Here is a 20,326-nt window from a genome sequence, read left to right as displayed (position 1 = left end):
ACGCAAGTGTATTTACCTGCCTCTGACAATGTGATTGTTGTGTAGGGCTCTTTTACAAATAAAGACTGTTGCCTTGAGTGTTCACCGAGCCGCTTTATTAACAGGCTGCAACAACAACATTGTGCTTCTCACTCGCCTCTCTATTGTCCGCTCATGCAGTACTCAGACATCATACATGCCAGTGTTGCCCTCTAGTGGTAACATGTAATATAGATTACACCACATCCCCCTTACTGAAGGTAGATTAACTACTCTTAGCTGTAACTCAAACCATTAGCATTTGTTTTTAACATGTCACGTTGGTCAGCTAACTGTAAATTTCTGGGCATAAACATTTTAACAATTTTCATAACATTTTCTTTTCCCTTATCAAACAGTTATTGCAGACATTAGAACATTTTCTATGCAAAAACTCTTATTAGATTAAAGCATATTCAGAACTTATTCAAAGCATAACAGAAATGTTAATGCATTCTTTTACAGATCCAGTCTTTTTGGTTTTACCACTTCTCTACCAGACCTGGTTCGAACAACATCTGGTGTTTGTTGTGCTTGTGGCTCAGAAAGTATCTCTGCAGGAGTGTTTCTTTCATTAGACTGGGTCGGTTGTGATTCAGTATGAGTCTCTGATATCGGCAAAGGCACAAGATGACTGCGGTTCCTTCTGATTGTTCCCTGCGGTCCACTGATGACATAGGACCGTGGAGTTGGGTGGACAGATGTCACTGTGCCTGTTGCTTTTGCATCTGCAATCCAAACAGGGTTTCCGGGTATCAGTTTGTCCAGATCTCTTGTTCTGTGTCTTTTGTTGAAACATTCGGTTTGTCTCATCCATCTCTCCCTCTCCACATGACGAAGTTGTCGAAGATTTGGCACACATGGCTCTGGTAGCATCGGCAGGGTGGTACGGAGTCGACGCCCCATGAGTAGCTGTGCAGGGCTGTAGCCATTTGCCAACGCTGTGGTCCTATAGGCTAATAGAGCTCTGTACGGATCACTAGCTTTCTTGAGGAGATTTTTGACTGTTCGGACAGCTCTCTCCACCTCGCCGTTGCTTTGGGGGTACCTGGGACTACTGGTCACATGCTCAAAACAGTATTCACTTGCGAAGTCTTTCATTTCCTGACATGCAAACTGCGGGCCGTTGTCTGTGATCAGTATCTCTGGTATTCCATGACGTGCAAATATTGATTTCAAATGCACAATGACATTGGCAGAGCGAGTTGGGCTGAGCTGGGCAATCTCTATATACCCAGAGAAGTAGTCCACTAGTAACAGGTAGTTTTTATCTTTCAGAGCGAACAAGTCAGCACCTAACTTCTGCCATGGTCTTTCAGGTAAATCTGTGGGCATTAAAGGCTCTCTTACATTGACTCTTTCCTGTATGCACTGTCTGCATTTGAGGACAAGTTCACTGATCTGGTTGCTTAAACCTGGCCACCACACTGCCTGACGGGCACGCTCTCTGCACTTAACCACACCCTGGTGACCCTCGTGTATTTTGTCCAAAACTGAGTTTCTCATGTTAGCAGGAATAACTAACCTTGTGCCCCTAAGTAGTAGTCCATTGTGCACACTCAGAACAGCTCTCTCGGGCCAGTAGTGCTTCACCGCTCCTTGTAGCTGGTTACGATCCGGCCAGCCTTCTGCACAGTACCTCATGACTTGAGAACAGACGCTGTCAGACATCAGCTGCTCTTGAAGATCTGCCAGGTATTTACTGCTTGTAGGAAGACCCTCTAGCACAGATTCAAGGTAAATATTAGTGTCCTCCATAAGATCTGTATCAGCGCCAGTAACACTGTTTGTAAGCGGTAAGCGTGAGAGTGTGTCAGCTGTGGTGAGACTTTTGCCAGGGATGTGCTTTATTGTGTATGAGTACCTCATTAAGCGCATACGGAATCTCTGTATCCGCGGCGGAAGCGCATCCAAAGCTTGTCCTCCCAGAAGACTCACTAGTGGCTTGTGGTCAGTTTCGAGTTCAAAGTGAAGGCCTAGGATAAAGTCATTAAACCTCTCACAGGCCCACGTAAGAGCCAGCGCTTCTTTTTCCACCTGAGCGTAGCGCTGCTCTGTAGGTGTTAATGATCGGGAGGCATAAGCAACTGGTGACCACACATCTCCCTCTTTCTGCAGCATGACTGCCCCCAGGCCAAATGAAGAGGCATCCGCGGAGATTTTCTGTGGCTTATTCGGGTTGTAGAGCTGTAACACAGGAGGAGAAGACAGTTCTTGTTTAAGGTTGTGAAACGCCTTTTGCTGATCGTGCCCCCAGTACCACATGTTCTTGGTTGAAAGTAAGTCTCTCAGTGGTTTATCCTTTTCAGAAAGGTTTGGAATAAACTTCCCCAGTTGGTTCACCATACCGAGAAAGCTCCTGAGCTCACTCACGTTGCTTGGCTCCTTCATGTCCTGAACAGCTTGGGTTTTGTCTGGATCAGGACTCATTCCATCTGCTGAGATGATGAATCCAAGGAATTTGACTTTTCTTTTGTTAAACTCACATTTTGACATGTTCAATGTAACGCCGGCTTTCTCTGCCCGCTGCAGGACAGCATGCAGTCTTGTGTCATGCTCCTCTACGGTCGATCCCCAAACCAGGATATCGTCCATGTGACAGACGACTCCCTCGAGATCTGCTGTAACCTCCGTCACCATCATGTTTTGAAAATGTTCAGGCGCGCTGTAAATACCAAATGGCAAACGGTTGAAGTGGTACCTGCCGAATGGCGTAATGAAGGTGGTGAGGAGTACCGACTCTTTGGATAGTGGTATTTGCCAAAAGCCCATATTTGCATCGAGTTTTGAAAAATACTGAGCACCTGTGAGCATGCCTAGTGTTTGGTCTACAGAAGGAAGTATGTATCTTTCACGACACACGGACTCATTTAAAGGTGTCATGTCCACACAGATACGCACCTTCTCTTTGTCCTTTTTGGGAGCTACAACCATGCCACAACACCAGTCGGTCGGCTCGTCCACACGACTAATAACTCCCAACCCTTCCATTCTGTCCAACTCTTCTTTAACTTTGCCCATGAGCGGCAGTGGCACGCGCCTTGGCACTTTGAGCGAAAAGGGCTTGGCATCAGGTTTTAGTTTTATGGTGTATGGCTTTTGTACCCGCCCAAGTCCTTCGCATAACTTGGGGTATGCTTTATTCACTGTCTCTTTGTTTATAGTATCAACTCTGGCGATAAGCTTCAGTCTCACCGAAGCTGTTCTACTCAGCAGTGCCACACGCAGGTTTCGGACTACATAGATCTTCTCAGTAGTGCTCCTGTCACCATACACAATAGTCTCTGTGGTAGACCCCAAAACAGTTAACGCAGCCCCACCCGGTCCATACAGTGGTTTTTCTGCCTTGTCCAATGTTTTGTCTTTGAGTTTGAAGCTCACAAATGTTTGTTCGGAAATAGCGGACACATCTGCTCCGGAGTCTAGCTTGAAGGTCACCTTATGTCCGCCCACGTTTATGTCCGCCAGCCATGGTTCTTCTCCAGAATCCACCTCACCCAGAAAAAGTCCAGACTTACAGACTCTACCATAGTGTCCGCGTTTTCCACAGTTATGGCATTCTGCATTTTTTGCTGCGCACTGTACTGCTGCGTGCGCGGGTGCTTTGCCACACTTGGAACATGCTTTACTGTCATGTTTGGTCTGCTGAAACTTCGGGGACTTAAACTGTTTTTGCTCTTTGGTTTTGAACTTGTTCAGCTTGGCTTTTCTAACTTGTACTGCATCCATAGCTGTTTTGCTGGCGATAACTTCACCTCTCAGGTCAGTTTGCTGTCTCTTTATTTCTTCAGATTGTCTTGCCATTGTGATAGCTTTAGCTAGGGTAAGATCTTTGTCAAGCTGCATTCTTTCTGACAGAGACGAATCTTTAAGACCCACTACAAGCCTATCTCTCAAAAGATCATCATGAAGAGCACCGTACTCACAGTTTTCTGCTAGTGCATAAAGAGCTGTAATAAATGTGTCCACAGGTTCTGATGGCTGTTGCACTCTCTTGTTGAATTTTGCCCTCTCGTAAATCACGTACTTTCTTGGGACAAAATGTCTGTCGAAAGCTGTTTTGACTGCATTGTATTGCTGGCGCTGCATGGCCGTTAGCTCGAGCCCTCTTAGCACGTCGTCAGCCTCATCTCCCATGCAATAAACCAGAGTATTGACTTGGTTTGCTTCCGAAGAGCTATTCAGGTTACTTGCCAGTCTAAAACGCTCGAACCGTCTACTCCACCTTTCCCACTCTTGGGGCTTTGCAAAATCAAACGGCTCCGGTGGTTTGATGGTGAAGGTTGCCGCTGCCATTACTGGACCTGCCGCTGCGGCTGCCCCCGCTGCTGAGGCTCCTCTCGCTTGGTCTTCCTCACTCATAATCGCTAGCCGGGCGCAAAGCTGACTTCTTCTTTCTCAAAGCACAGCCACTTCTGACACCATGTTGTGTAGGGCTCTTTTACAAATACAGTGCACTGTTGACTCGCGCTAGCCTAGCATAGGCGAACTATCCAAAAGTAAGGACTGGATTAATTTTTTTGAAAACTGTCTCCACTGATGAATAACAACCAGGCTCACTTGAAAATGAGGTCCGATGTCGAAAATCCTGAACCACCCCTTTAATTTACAGCCCGCAGGAGTTACACTTACCCTGTAACTACACAGAACAAGGGGGTAACAAGCGACACTTTAATTTACAGCCTGCAGGAGTTACACTTACCCTGTAAATACACAGTTGAAACGGGTAACAAACACTACTTACTATGTAACAATACGAAACAACACTATTTGCACAGTAATTACAGAGAAAGGTACTCTTATTAAAAAAACAAAAACAAAAAAACTTTTAATTACACAGTATATTTGCCCTGACATTGAAGTGTCATTGCAATACAATGTGATAAGGTAAGTACTAAGTACTACATGGTACATTCTAAATTAAAATCATAGCAGAAACTATTTTTTTTGGCTTAACGTTAAGTAGTTTAGTAAGAAAAGCCAATAAATAGCATTGCCAATGTTTTTCGAAATCAGCTGTTTATAAAATTGTTTCAGATTCAATTTTTATCATACTGTGCTTACATACAGTCATATATATATATATATATATATATATATATATATATATATATATATATATATATATATATATAAAAAGTTTAATTTACAACCCACCGATGTCAAAATTACCCTGTAACTACATTGCACAAGAACATATTTTGCCAGAAATGTGATAAAAACTTTTATATACAACAGACGTACAATTTTTGCCTGGAATATATTAACAGAATAGGTACCTGTTAGTTTTAAAATAATTACATTATAAATAATTTGCTTGTATATCTGGTTGTACCCCTTTATTACCCAAAACTTAACATATTGTTCCCTTATACCTACACGGAGGTACACTATAATTACAGAAACGTACACCGTAATTTCGGTTTACTTACGAAGTTCTTTGCAGGTTGTATATCTGGTTGTACCCCTTTATTACCCAAAACTTAACATATTGTTCCCTTATACTTACACGGAAGTACACTATAATTACAGAAACGTACACCGTAATTTCGGTTTACTTACGCAGTTGTTTGCGGGTCGTAATATAAAGTGTTACCAGAGACACACCCTGACACAGATACTGCCAGTTTCTTAATACTGTGACTCTATTAACTATAAATTAACTCTTAGGATAGGAGGAACCACACACATACCCTTACAGCACACACACCAATGCACATGAAGCACACACTAGCAACACTTCAGCATACTTTATTTAACAAATAATTGTATATCATAAAGCAGTGGTTCCCAAACCTGTCCTGAGTACCCCCAACACTGCACGTTTTCTTTGTCTCCCTAATCAAACACACCTGATTCAACTCATCAGCTCATTATCACATGGGTTAATGAGCTGATAAGTTGAATCAGGTGTGTTTGATTAGGGAGACAAAGAAAACGTGCAGTGTTGGGGGTACTCCAGGACAGGTTTGGGAACCACTGTCATAAAGGATTTAAAAATGTAAAAATCTGTTGGTACACACAAACAAACACACACACACACACACACACACACACACACACACACACACACAGACAACTATTGCTGCTGCTACTATTTATAGTATTTGCTATATATTCTATTCCCTTTTGTGCTATTTTTATTACTTGTTTGTACTGTATTCATGTGTTACATTTTGCTGCAATGTTAACATCCTATAATGTGTTCATTAACTAGGATGTTGATGGAATAAGTACAGCCAGAGTCAGGGCCGGAGTGGGGCCACTTTTCAGCCCGGGAGTTTCAGGCCCAAGACCGGCCCACTTTTTCCATGGTGGAATTCCAAATTAGCACTTTTTTTTAATTGGATAAATGAAGCAACAGTTCAGCTCGTACTATTGTGTAGTTTGTATTAATACCATGAGTTAACAATTGATGTAAAGGTTAAATAATAATTCACTTAGACTTTATAAGAAGCATAAGAAGCAATTGCAACTTTTTCACACAATTCTGACTTTATATTTCGCAATTCTGACTTTATAACACGCAATTGCGACTTTATTTCACGCAATTCTGACTTATATCTCACAATTCTGACTCTATATCTTGCAGTTCTGACTTTATAAGCAATTGCGACTTTATATCACGCAATTCTGACTTTATATCTCACAATTCTGACTCCATATCTTGCAGTTCTGACTTCATATTTCGCAATTCTGACTTTATAACACGTTTTATGACTTTATATCACACAATTCTGACTCTATATCTTGCCGTTCTGACTTTATAAGCAATTGCGACTTTATTTCACGCAGTTCTGACTTTATATATTGCAATTCTGACTTTATAATAAGCAATCGCAACTTTATTTCACACAATTCTGACTTTATATCTCGCAATTCTGACTTTATATCTCGCAATTCTGACTTTATAACACACAATTGCGACTTTATATCACGCAATTCTGACTCTATATCTCACAATTCTTTATAACACGCAATTGCGACTTTATTTCAGGCAATTCTGACTTTATATCTCACAATTCTGACTTTATAACATGCAATTGCGACTTTATTTAAGGCAATTCTGACTTTATATCACGCAATTGCGACTTTATTTCACGCAATTATGACTTTATATCTCGCAATTCTGATTTTTTTTTTCTCATGTAAACTCGCAATTGTGAGATAAAAAGTCGCAATTATCTTTTAAAATGTTTTATTCTGTGGCGGAAACAAAGCTTCCATACCTCCTGGCCTCTTCCTCCCATCCATCCTCCCTGACGCGTACCGTTACGGCCGGCCCAGCTATCAGTAGGCGCAGGCGGTGCCGCGGCCCATAGATATCATATAAAGGCTAGATGTCTCGTCCGCGCTGCTGGCCAATGGAGCTCGACATCCGCACACGGCGGCCATCTTACGACAGGGTGCTCGCTCACTCATAACATGGTGCATGTACTTTTAAATAACCATAACTTGCTCAATTTTCTACCGATTTTCAAACGGTTTGGTTTGTTATAAACATCAGAGATGTAGCTATTATACTGCATACATATGAATAATTATGTTCAAAATGTTTAAGCATTCAGAATTATAGCCACGTTAATAACGTTTGTAAGAAACCAAACCGTTTGTAAATCTGTCCAGATTTCAGCGAGATAAGAGGATTTGTGTGCGTGCTGCTCACTCACCTTAATTCACAGAGTCCTGTCCTAAGATGGCCGCCGGTGATGCCTGAAGTGACTCCGCCTTAAGACATCTAGCCTTTATATGATATCTATGCCGCGGCCTCCCTGAGAAAACGTTTTGAAAAGACGGGCTATGGACCCAACCATTTCTATAGGAGGGGAGGGGAGAACTCCCTCACATGGTACAACCCATGCTGAGTTGTGCGATGCGGTGTCAGAATGCGGAACGTTTGTAGCCTAATGTAACTGATGTGACATTGAAATGTGAAAAAAATTTTAAAAAAAAATAAATAAAAAAAATCCTCGACCGGCCCAAAAGTGAAGCGGCCCACCGGGAATACTCCCGATTCTCCCGATTACCCACTCCGGGCCTGGCCAGAGTCCCCATGTCTTCCAATACCAGTGCTGTGAGGTAGGATGCTACAGTAGGCCTAGCAGAGACAGGGAGGAGTGTGGTAGAGGTAGGAAAAAAACAGACACACAAATGTACTTTGGGTTTGTAATTAACTCTACAGTAGAGGGGAACACATATGACAATAATCCTAATTATGTCTACATGTTGATACATTTGAACTTAACTGTACATTAGGTCATAATTATTTATAATTATTAATTAGGTCCCCTATAATTGTTTCATAAGCGCATATATTTATTCAAAACCAGAATGAGACAAAGCCTAGCACAAGCAGTGATCCAGTGTGGATGTGGTAATGTGGGCTGGTGTGGCTTACAGTGCCAGGGCTGAATTTTTGTCCCAGTCCGCCCCTGCATCAACTATCTGATATTCTGATTCTCAAATACGTGTAAGTGAGTGTGTTTTGTCGTTTAAAATCCTTTATAATTATCTTTCTCTTGATCTATAACGTGAGATGGGCGCTGCCATGTTTGTTTGCGCAGCAGTTCAGAGAGTCCTGTCAGTCGGATTTACAGTATGTGAATTCATCAGTTTCTATGAAATACATGTATGTAAGTGGCCAGTGAATTGGGAGAAGAATAGAGTAAACTTTACAGTTACTTAGGCCCACTATGTCACGGTTCGCAGGTCTGTGGATTCTTCCTTGTCTTCTGTGATTGTGTGTGTGTGTGTGTGTTTGTCATCTACGTTGCTAGGCAACCCATGATCGCTGATTAGTACGTCTCTGCCTAAGGGTAGGTTATACTCGCTTTCTGCTCCTGAAAGGGAGGCCATGGAGATATATGTTTCTGATTCTCTTGCAGCCAAGATCATCCACCCTTCTTCCTCTCCTGCTGGCACGGGGTTCTTCTTCGTGGATAAGAAGGATGGTTCTCTGCGACCTTGCATTGACTATCGGGGGTTGAATAACATGCATAATATGTATCCTTTGCTGTTATTGTCTTCGGCCTTCGAGCAGTTGCAGGAGGCTTCCTTTTTCACGAAGTTGGATCTCTGTAACGCTTATCATTTGGCTCGCATCAGGGAGGGGAATGAAACGGAAGACCACCTTTAATTCCTTTTTTTTTCCATCTCTCCAGAAACATATTCAGCACGTTAGGCGAGTGCTTCAGATGCTGCTTAAGAATGGGATTTTTGTCAAGGCGGAGAAATGCCTTTTTCATGCACAGTCTGTCCCTTTCTTGGGTTTCATCGTCTCGTTCGAGGGGGTGCGCATGTATCCCGACAAGATTCAGGCTGTGGTGGATTGGCCAACCCCAGACTCCCGCAATTTTTACTGGCGTTTCATTTGTAATTACAGCCAACTGGTCGCCCCTCTTACTGCCTTGGCCTCCACCAGGGTGACGTTCAGGTGGTCTATGCAGCTGGAGTTTCTTTTTCCAGCCTAAAAAGCCGCTTTGTTTCGGCTGCCATTCTTGTGACCCCTGATCCCTCGCGTCAGTTTGTGGTGGAGATCTGAGGTGGGGGCCGGAGCGGTACTTTCCCAGCACTCTTCCTCGGACGACAAGATGCACCCTTGCGTGTTTTATTCCCATCGTTTGTCACCGTAACTACGAAATTGGAAAGAGAAAGCTGTTGGCAGTCAAGCTGGCGTTGGAGGAGTGGCATCATTTGTTGGAAAGCTCAGGGGTGCCTTTTGTCGTTTGGACTGATCACAAGAACCTTGAGTACATTAGATCTGCTAAACGCTTGAACTCTAGGCAGGCTCGGTGGGTGCTTTATTCGGTGGTTTTGATTTTTCTATCTCATACCATCCGGGCTCTAAAAATATCAAGCCCGATGCTTTGTCTTGCATTTTTTATCGTACCGAGTGTCCATCCTAGGGATGGGTATCGTTTAAATTTTATTGATACCGATACTGCTTATCGATACCTGTACTTATTATCGGTACTGTTATCGATACTACTCTCTATAGTTTGGTGCAAAAAGACATGATGTGAAAAGATGTTGAAAATTTCAAGTTATTTTATTACTGAGAAAGAATTGAATTTGAAAAACACCTTTTATTACAATCGAATAAAAACTATTTCATTACATCCTTCTACATGGAGATGAGAAAGAAAAAAAAAAAAACATCTAAATAAAAAAAACTTTTAAATATACAAACACAGCCACTCTTTATACTCCTATTCATAATAATACCATAAAACACTCCTTTACTGCTACCAAATAGCAAAAATTAATGTCCATTCATGAACAGAACATAATGCATCTCTACTACACCATTTCATTTCAAACAATATCAAATCATTCATAGCCTTGAAAAAATTAAAATCTGTAATTATTCTGGGCTTGATTACATTGGAAAAAAACATCAATACATCTTGTCAATAAATGTTCAATCTTGTTCTTCCTACTCACATAAATTGCCATTTTTGATTGGTCCAAAACAAAATTTTACAACTGACACACAGAAGCTTCTCATTACATATTTAAAACCACAAATAAACATTTACATAGATAATTCTTCATTAAAAGCCTTTTAAAAAAAGACTCTACAACAATAAATAATGGTCTCAATCTATCACAATACATAAAAACATGAAAAACTGTTCCCCTCTGAGAGCAAAAACGACAATCAGGGCTAATCTTTGGTTCTCTTACGAGAGGTTCTCTCGTATTGCGTAAGTTGCTTACGCTACGGGTAAAGTCATCTTTTCTCGAGATCTGAAGCCAAAAATTATCCTTAATTTTGTATTTATTGTCAACACAGTGCGGCAGCCAGCAGACCATAGCAGGCTGTATAAGCGTGCTCATTGGCTGACCTGCGGCAACTGCAGAAGCCTATCGGTGAGCCCTGCGTGACATCACGCCCAATGAAGGCGCTTCGCGCCCTTCACGCGTCACAGGGCTCACAGGCTGGAAATCTGATTTTCATCACTTCAGCGAAGCTCTACGCATCGCTGGACTCTGAGAGAAGCCGCCGCCGTTGAATTCAGCGACCAGCAAGCTTAGGACAGCGCCTGGAGAAGCCAGTCGTCTTCGCCGCCTTCAGCCTGCCGTGCCTGCTACGCTATCCGGCGTCATATCCTTTTTCTGCTATGTGTGTTCGTCGCTGCGACACACATTCTGTCTAAAAGAGAAATTTCCTACGAGGCGTTGTTTCAAATGCCTCGCACCTCTCTCCCCGCTCTCTCTCTCCCTCTGTTCGAGCCGCGCAAACGGCGCCGTTCACAAGGGATGGCAGAAGCGGACAGTCTGAGCTAGCTTCCTCGCGCTCCCCCTCTGTTCGAGCCGCAAAAACTGCGCCGTTCACAAGGGATGGCAGAAGCGGACAGTCTGAGCTAGCTTCCTTGCGCTCCCCCTCTGTTCGAGCCGCGCAAACGGCGCCGCTCACAAGGGATGTCAGAAAACGAACGGTCACGGGCTAGCTTCCCTTACGTTCCTACCTTCCTGCCCCGTTCGCGCGCTTCACTCAAACATTTCTCAGTCCCCTCCTAAGTTCAGGTGACTGGAAATATCAATATTGCAGTAAACGAGCCTGTTATAATACATGCACGCCTGCAAACAAACGCCGTAACAAGACATGATGACGCTCTCTGGCTATTCGCCTATTACAACATCTTCCCGCTCTCTCTCCCTTTGTCCGAGCCACGCATACAGAGTGGACGGTCACAAGCAATGTTCAGCACCCCGCGTGCCTCACTCACCGGCGAAAGGAGGAAGAAAGAGTGTTTTAGTCCCGCCGAGGCCGGACCAACCTCCAAATCTCACACATTTCTCAGTCCCCTCTAAGTTCAGGTGGCTGGAAATACTAATACTGCAGTAAACAAGCCTGTTATAATACATGCACGCCTGCAAACAGATGCCGTCACAAGACAGGTTGACGCTCTCTTATATGCTCGCGATATCTGAAGGCTTATGTGTTTCCCCCCTGTGACTCAGTGGTGGAATCTTAGGCTTTTCGCGCCAGAGACCCGTGTTCGAATCCCGGGTCTGCCGGCAGACAGAATTATGCCGTCAAAGCTTTCGCTCTGTCAGTCCCCTTAAAAAGGCAACTGCAGATGTGTATTTTGCAGCCAACGAGCTTTCTTGAGTGTAGAAAATGTGCCCGCTTCCCATCGTTCAGCCCTACACACAAGCACGGTTCCCCCGGTGTCATTTACTCATGCAGAGCCCACTCTAGAGCTGGCATATGCCGCTCGAGTGTTAAATGTAGGAAATGTGCCCACAAAACAGTGCCCACACCTACTCACTGCCCGCTCTGCTACACTTTTATCCCAGGGGACGGAACCTTAATGCCACATACCGGCCATGTTGTGAACGTAAGCCCTGTGCCCGCACACGAGCGCTCACACTTACTGATAAACACTGTATCCCCGGCGCCGCTCACGTGTCCCACTTTTCTCACCACAGAATGTTCTCCGTCCAAAGTGATCGAGTCATTGAGTGTATACCGGCCAGCTATCGCTGTCAGCGAGCCGCCGTATTCAGGCATCGAGAGCGCGCGCGTCGCACCGATACCTCTGATAAAGGTTCTCGGCCCTACGCAGTGCGGTGATCGGAACCCAGAGGCCATTCTACCCCTAGCTATACATGCAAAAGAATGGGAAGCGATTCCGGGCGTGTCAGAATGGGTGCTGAATACTGTAAGCGGGGCTATTACTACAGTTCGCTCGCCGTCCCCCGTGCTTTCGAGCACGGACCAGGACGAGAGTGAATTTGGAAGTAGCACACCTACTTCGTGCAGAAATAGCAAAGCTGCTGTGCAAGGGGGCATTAGAACCGGTACATCCTTCTCTGAGCGAGTCAGGCTTTTACAGCCGTTACTTCCTCGTGCCCAAGAAGGATGGAGCTCTCAGACCTATCTTAGATCTGAGATATTTGAACAAAGCTCTCATGAGGCGACCGTTAAAACTGCTCACGACCAGACAAATCCTCGCGCAAATTCGCCCGAGGGACTGGTTTATTTCTCTCGATCTGAAAGACGCATACTTTCAGATCCAGATTATACCCCGTCACAGGCCATTCTTGAGATTCGCCCTCGATGGTCAGGTATATCAGTACACCGTCCTCCCGTTCGGCCTGTCTTTAGCACCCCGTACATTCACGAAGTGCATGGACGCGGCTCTCGCTCCCCTGAGAAGTCAGGGTATGCGGATTTTGAACTATTTGGACGACTGGCTGATTTTAGCGCAGTCAGAGATGGACCTTATATCTCACAGGACAGTGCATCTCAGCCATCTGGAAAGCCTGGGTCTCACGGTCTACTGGACCAAGAGCTCATTACTGCCCAGTCAGTCAGCCTCTTTTCTGGGTTTAGAACTGGACTCTGTAGCAATGACGGCTTGGTTGTCGACACCGCGCGCGCGCCGTGGTCAACGCCTGGCCGCGTCTTTCCAGATGTGCAGCGCCGCACCTCTAAAATATTTCAGAGGATGCTGGGCTGTATGGCATCAGCTGCAGCAGTACTTCAGCTGGGTCTACTGTTTGGAGATGATAGCGGTCGAGAACGCGCTCAAACGTTTCCTCCCACACATACGGTGCCACCATGTTCTAGTCCGTTCGGACAACATGTCCGTGGTGTCCTACGTGAACCACCAGGGCGGTGTCAGATCCAGGAATCTCTGCAACTGACAGAAAGCCTTCTTGTGTGGGCTCACCACTTGCCACTTGTGAATGGTCTCTGCACCCTCAGACAGTCCAGTCACTGTGGCGCTTTTTCGGCAGAGTGGAAGTCGACCTTTTTGCATCAAAAGACGACGGTCATTGCCCGAGATTCCTCTCAAAGAGCGAGGACGCGCTGGCCCAAACCTGGCCCAGCCGCCCGCTGTATGCTTTCCCTCCGATCTCACTGCTACCACAGGTAATCAAGAAGATCAGGGAAACGCGCCACTCAGTGCTCCTCATAGCCCCGCGATGGGAGAACCAAACCTGGTTCCCAGAACTGGTGAGGCTGTCGCACGTAGCCCCATGGCCGATCCCGGTGAGGAGAGATCTTCTCTCTCAAGCCGGTGGATCAATTTGGCATCCCCATCCAGAGCGCTGGTCTCTGCATGCGTGGATAATCAACGGATACCCGCTGATCTGCCAGAAGGGGTCGTGAACACGATCACGCAGTCTAGAGCTCCTTCTACGAGAAGACTCTACGCGTCTAAATGGTCAGTGTTCTCCAAATGGTGCGCTACTAAGAGCCTGGATCCACGCACGTGTGGGGTTTCGTGGGTGCTCTCCTTCCTGCAAGAGCTTTTGGACAAGGGCAGGTCCCCTTCCACGCTCAAAGTGTATGTCGCGGCTATTGCAGCGTTCGCGGAGACGACGCGCAGCCGTGCGATAGGAAGGAACAAGCTCTTCATCCGCTTCCTTAGAGGAGCCAGGAGGATGAACCCCCCGCGGCCACCTTCGGTTCCTATGTGGGATCTTTCTTTGGTCCTAGAGGCCCTGAAAGCGTTTCCCTTTGAACCGTTAGAATCCGTGGATCTGAAATACCTCTCGCTCAAAACCATTTTTCTGATAGCTCTGTCACCAGTTAAACGTGTGGGGGATCTACACGCGCTATCCGTTAGCCCCACATGTCTCGAGTTTGGACCAAATGACTCTAAAGTCATCCTCAAACTGAGACACAGTTACGTCCCCAAGGCGATTGGCACTCCCTTTAGGGCGCAGATCATCTCCCTATCGGCTCTGCCAGCATCCGATAGCGAGGACAGTGATAACCTCCTATGCCCCGTCAGGGCGCTGAGAGCTTACATCACACGCTCCGCTGCCTTCAGGCGTTCTGAGCAGCTCTTTGTTTTGTTTGGTGGGCGCACTAAAGGTCTCGCTGCCTCAAAACATAGCCTGTCCAGATGGATAGTGAACGCTATCGCAGCAGCTTATGCGTCCAAACACCTGCAGTGCCCTATGGGCATTAGAGCCCACTCCACTAGAGGCATGGCCTCATCGTGGGCTTGGTCCAGCAGGGTTTCTATTCACGACATTTGTATGGCGGCAGGCTGGGCCTCCCCCTCTACATTCGTGAGATTTTATAACCTGGAAGTTCCCGCCTTGCAGGCTAAACTGTTATCAATATGAGTGATACGTACGTTCTGCCCATTTGTTCATGTGCAGACTACTCTCATGTACTGCTAGCTCTTCTGGTGAGCTGCACTAAGGGGTGAGATTCTCTATACACAGACCGGCGGTGCCGCTCTGTATTTTCCCCGCTATGCGCCTGTGCACTTGTGCTGGCCCGCATTGCTGGCCACCTATTCTCCACACAGCTGCGCTAAGGGTTGATACTCTCTATACCTAGACCGGCGGAGCCGCTCTTTATTCTCCCTATGATGTGCTTATGTACTGTGCTGGCCCGCGCTGCTGGCCGCCTTTCCCCACACGTTATACATAGACCGGCAGAGCCGCTCTGTATTCCTATGAAGTGCTTATTACATGTGCTGGCCCGCGATGCTGGCCGCCTGTTCCCGCATGTTGTGTTCCCCGGGCTCCCCTGGGACTCATGCAATGGATGCTCGGGGCGCACGGCGTTGACAAGGGGTTCTCGTAAAGTAAGCAACTTACACAATACGAGAGAACCTCTCGTAAGAGAACGTACTCGGTTACCTAACGTAACCTCGGTTCTCTCTAGAAGAGGGAACGAGTATTGCGTAACCTGCTGTGTCGCGCCACGAGCTTATTTGCTTCAGTCTATGAAAACCAGATTTCCAGCCTGTGAGCCCTTCCTTTATACACGCTAGCCACACCCATTCTGGCGGGCTGTGACGCGTGAAGGGCGCAAAGCGCCTTCATTGGGCGTAACGTCACGGAGGGCTCACCGATAGGCTGCTGCAGTTGTCGCAGGTCAGCCAATGAGCACGCTTATACAGCCTGCTATGGTCTGCTGGCTGCCGCACTGCGTTGACAATAAATACAAAATTAAGGATAATTTTTGGCTTCAGATCTCGAGAAAAGATGACTTTACCCGTAGCGTAAGCAACTTACGCAATACTCGTTACCTCTTCTAGAGAGAACTGAGGTTACGTTAGGTAACCGAGTACGGTTTATTACAGAAATAAAACCATTTACAGCTAAACCCCATGTAAGATTCTCCACTGCATGTCACCCCCTCTCTTAGGTAATGGTGGCTTATATAGTGCTCTCCATTGTGGTCTAAAAAAATCTCTACTATGCCCAATGACATTACGTCATGGTGTATCACTCCTGTTATGTAAAACTTTTCTATTAAAAACTTTAACACAATCTTTATACACATATTTCACATTAAATGAATCAGCACTGAAACATTTCCAAATGAAACTTTTCCAAAAAAGGACAAAAAAAAAAACAACTAATAAATATCACCATACTTCACCAGTTGATTGATTACATTAATAATAGCAAACATTTTTTGTATTACAAGTTTTCTGAAATGTTATGTTTAAATATGCAAATGAGTCATTGTCTAATTAAATTTGCACTAATTTGCATACATTTCTAGAACAAAAATCTGAACCTTGGATGAATTCAGTCTAAAAATTGTTTCAGTTATTTGATATATTAGAGCCAAATGTTTTTACAGAGGGGATTTAGGATATCTCTATTTATCACTCCACAAATCAGAAACTACTGTCAACAGCCAAACATTTTTAAGGAATAAAATGTTGTATAAAATCAGCAAAATTATACATGAACAAACCCCTCTGTAAGAACCTTCATAATATAGATAAGAATAAAACTGTAAAGTGTTACTGAAGTGGAGATTTCTGGCTCAATGTAGGAGGAAAAACTCATTTTGAGAAAATGGCCTTTAAAGATATTTACTGTAATTGAAATCTACAGCTGCAAATAGATAATGTGCTCTAAAAGATACAGTTAAAAGTGTATTTTGGATGTTCTCTGTCCACTAGTCTGAAAAAACACTGAGAAGCCAAAAAGCCCATAATCTCAAAATTGACAGATGCATGAAAAAACACTGTTCCCTTTCATTCAGTCACTACGAGGAATTTGCATAGCGCAACTGGATATAAAAGGAGCAGCGCAGCAATCTCGCTAGGGCTGTCACGATGTTAGATTTTTTGTGGCCAAAAGACTCACGGTATCGATATATCGCGATCTCTATAGAATCTAGGGGGGTGGCAACATTTGGAAAGCAACTGAGGTTTGTCCGAAAAGTCGCTAGATTTGTCGTTAAGAGATGAATTGAAGGTCCACAATGCTTTACAAGGAGTTGTTTGTTTGTGCCTGAGAATTTGCGGTCCGATGTTATCCGCTGGGGTCATTGTTGCAAGTTCGCTCTGTCATCCAGGTACTAATCGTACCATTTTTTCTGGTTAAACAGCGGTTCTGGTGGCAGTCTATGGCTTGAGACAATCGTAGTTTTGTTTTGGCCTGCTCAGTTTGTGCTGTCAGTAAGACTTCCAATCAGCCCCTGACGGGCCTCCTTCAGCCGTTGTCTGTCCCTTCGAGACCATTGCGCTAGATTTTGTTACATATATATTTGTTATATATAACTTGTTACCAGTATCGTCTACAGGCTCTCTCCATTTAAAGGTAGTTTAGGTTACCAGCCACCAATTTTTCCTGGAATCCGTGGTCGCAGTTCCCTCCGCTCACGCTTTCATCCAGATGTGCCATCGCACCTGGAGGAAAACCAGAAGGGTTCTCCTCCGGGTGCGAGCACACACTAAGGCCCAGGCCGATCGCCACCGGTCAAAGCCTCCCGTAGGTCAAAAGGGTGGCTTTCTACTCAGAACATTCCTCTCCGCACCATTTGTTATAAACTTGTTCCCAAATTTATTGGCCCGTTCACTGTCACTTAAATCCGTAGTCCAGTGGCAGTCCGCCTCAAACTTCCTCCTGTGTACAGGAGAATTCATCCGGTTTTTCATACATCTAAAATAAAACCCATTTTTCATTCACCGATTAACTCGCCTGCTCCGGTGTCGCGGATCGCAGGTCTGTGGACTCTTCCTTGTCTTCTGTGATTGTGTGTGTGTGTGTGTGTTTGTCACCTGCGTTGCTGGGCAACCCAGCTGCGTCTCATCAGCCTCGCTATATCTTGGGTCTGTGTGATTTCATTCCTTGTCGGATCGTTGTTTTGCTTACTACTCGTTCTCTGTGCAGTGTCTCCTGTCTCCTGTGCTCCAGTTCCTGCCTGTTTTCTGGATTATTTGAACCTTCCTTGTGGATTTCTCTCACTGGACTTCTGCCTTGGGTATTCTGTCATCATCTGCCCATTGTAGTCCCTGCATTGCAGAGGTTTATCATCTTCATCCATGACTTTCCAACCATTGCACTGTTTATTTCATATTCTTTCTGAAATAAACTGTTTATTGCACTTGCATTTAAATCCCGAGTCATTTACCCTGACACACTATGTTTATCTGATATGAATAAAACACGTTGGCAGATTATATTTGAATGGATTGTTACTGATGCTTCCATCAGTGTGTATTTTACAAACTCTTTTTACTGTTTTACAAGTATGTATATGTATTTCAATGTCTGAAACCTAAAATAAACATTATGTGGTTGAAAACACTGCATAGTTGTTAAATATGACAAGCGGTGAGCGCCAGCCAAAGCGCGAAAATTACAGTTTGAATCTGGCAGTTATGTTGTAACGCTCTGTCTAATCAAGGCAGGATACACCACCAAATATTCTCTACTCTCTATGAAAGCATTTGATAGAATTGCTCACAATGTAAACAAAACAACAAGCAAGATCAAATGACAACCCAAAGGGTATTAAATGGAAAGCACCGAAAATCAATATAATATATACAAAAATGTATGTAAGTGTGTGTTCCAGTCCAATGTTGTGTATATGTGTGTGCGTTGATTCCGCCTCACCGGTAAGCCGTTTAAGTCCAGGCACACGATGAGGAACAGCGCTGTCCTGTGAAGTGATCTCCAAGGTGAAATAATCCAACAAGTATGTATCTCCTCAAAGAGTCAAACAGTCACAGTCAATGACAGCCAAGTCGTGTAGTGTGATCGATCACTAATCCAAAAGAGGAATAGTAACGTTGCTTCCGAATGCCGGTAAGTCGGCTCCCTTTATCGGAAGTGAAGTTGTTCAGCTGACGTGTCGCGTGTCACGGGGATTCCCAGGTGTGGAATTCCCGTTTCTAGGTGGGTTGCCCCAGCACACAGTGTAATTTATTGGCCCTGTTTAATTTTTATTTCAGCAGGACCCTCCCACTTGGTCGCTAGCTTGGCAAAGAACTTGTTTGAGAAACTAGAGAGAAGATTGTTTTTAATCCAAACCAGATCACCTGTGTGAAACTTCGCATTTTTTCTACGGTAATTATAATACCTAGCTTGTTTGGCTTGGCACATCCTCATCCTATTCCTCACTTCCTCCATCATGATGTTTTGTCGTTCCACCAGGGAATATGCAGCTTGATCTGGTGAAGGCGGTCTGTGGATAAGACATTCCAGTGGTCCTAGAATTTGCCTACCCAGCATGAGCTCTGCAGGTGTCTTTCCAGTGGTTTCTTGCTGGGCGGTGTTAATGGCATAGCGGAATTCTGGTAGCCGCTGGTCCCAGACGTTGTTGACCCACATAAGCAGCAATCATAGTTTTTACTGTTCGGTTGATTCTTTCTGTTAGATTTGACTGTGGGTGATAACTCGTGGTGAGTTTTCTTCATTTCTTCATATTCAGCGTCAGGTTGGCTTGGGTAAGTCTATGGAGGACCATGTTGAAATGTTGAATGTGTTGTTCTATTGACTTTGAATAGATGATGATGTCGTCAATATAAATAAAACAAATTTCCCCCCTCAAATCAGACAGAACTTTCTCCATCAAACGCTGGAAGGTAGCAGCAGCATTTCTGAGCCCATAGCCCCTTGGTGGAGATAAAAACAGTTTTCTCCTTACTCTGGTCATCCATCTCCACCTGCCAGTACCCAGACTGCAGGTCCAAGGTACGTCCTGGTTGCGTATGCAACCCACCGTTCCCTGAAGGAGGGAACAGAGGACGTAGCCGACGTCGACTCAATGGGATCACGCTAGGGAGCCAATTGGCTTCGAGCGTGCGAGCACGAGCAAATGAAAATTTTGCGTGCGTGACTTGCATCACACTCTCCGCCCCGCGGAGCGGGTATAAATACGGAAGTGGATGCACGCACTAGTTGCTTTACGCCGAGGAGCCGTGAGAACTCGGTCAGCGGTGGTGCTGCTATTGTGGCAAAGGGACTATGCCCTCCGTTCCCTCCTTCAGAACCTGGAAAACACCACTAAAGCTGCCACCTTCCAGTGCCTGGTTAAAAGCCTCAATTCCCCCCGCAATACTGAGGCGGCGAA

The sequence above is a fragment of the Squalius cephalus genome (genome assembly GCF_949319135.1).
Source record: "Squalius cephalus genome assembly, chromosome: 10".
In the NCBI taxonomy this organism is placed as follows: Eukaryota; Metazoa; Chordata; class Actinopteri; order Cypriniformes; family Leuciscidae; genus Squalius; species Squalius cephalus.
Note: the sequence above shows the minus strand (reverse complement) of the source record.